Here is a 1,074-nt window from a genome sequence, read left to right as displayed (position 1 = left end):
CTGCACCTCCACACACACCCCAGACTTATAGAGAGAGACCTTCTAAAAAACGTTAACATGTATTACCAGCACGCGAAACCTTAAATTAAAGTGAATAATGAAGACTTGGCACACCACTTCTGAAAGGTTGCCTACCCCTGCTCTGGACCTTCAGGAAGCAGTTCAAATCTTTGCAACCAAGAAGACACGGAAAGCACCACTTTGATTATTCAAAGAGATAAAAATGCCAGTGTTTACTATGCAGACAAGAAAAGTTACATTTGCTGTTCAGGCATTTGAAAGTTAAGTGTTACTTAAAATTTTTGAACAAGGCATTTTAAGTTGTTAGTTCTCCTTTATTGGGGTAGGTAGCAGAGCAGGACCATGACAGGAGTAGAACAGGAAGAAGGCAGAATTGGGACCTTTCAAAGTTTTGGCCCAAGTGAGGGGGAATGGGGGTGTTATTTGAGCTCCCCGCCTCAGGTGCCAAAATGTTGTGGCCTGGCCCTGAGGGTGGGAGAAGGGGGGATTTTCAACAGGGGGTGGGGAGGACAGGGGCGGGGAGGGGATGGGGGCAGAATGGGACTGGAGATGTGACTGTGGCCAGGGGGCGGGGCAAGGGATAGGGGAGAGTCTGTGGCTGGGGGCCGGGCATAGGGGACATGCAGGGCCTGGAGGCCAGGAGGGCAGGGTGGGGGAGGGGAAGGAGGTGGGGCTAGGGGCAAGGGTAGGAGGTGGGGCTGGGGCTGAGCCAATTCTGTGAGCAGTGAGCTCTGTGAGGGTACATGGAGTGGGGGGAAAGGCAGGGGATGGGGGCACAATGGGGCTGAGGGGTGGGGCAGGGGAGAGGGGAGAGGCTGGGTCTGGAGGCAAGGCTGGAGGTGGGGCAGGTGTCATGGGAGGGGTGGGGCTAGGGTACAGGCTGGGTGGGGCTATGGGTGGAGTGGAGGATAGGGAAGGGTTGGGGGCTGAGTGAACTTTGTGAGGGGACATGGTGTGGGGGGAAGGGTGGAGGATGCAATGGGGTGGGGGCAGATGAGGGCGCAATGGGGCTGGAGGCAGGAGATAGGGGAGAGTCTAGGGTGGAAGTGGGGA

The sequence above is a fragment of the Terrapene carolina genome, unplaced genomic scaffold, assembly GCF_002925995.2.
Source record: "Terrapene carolina triunguis isolate 2854851 unplaced genomic scaffold, T_m_triunguis-2.0 Scaffold195, whole genome shotgun sequence".
Taxonomy (NCBI): domain Eukaryota; kingdom Metazoa; phylum Chordata; order Testudines; family Emydidae; genus Terrapene; species Terrapene triunguis.
This window is presented reverse-complemented; position numbering follows the sequence as displayed.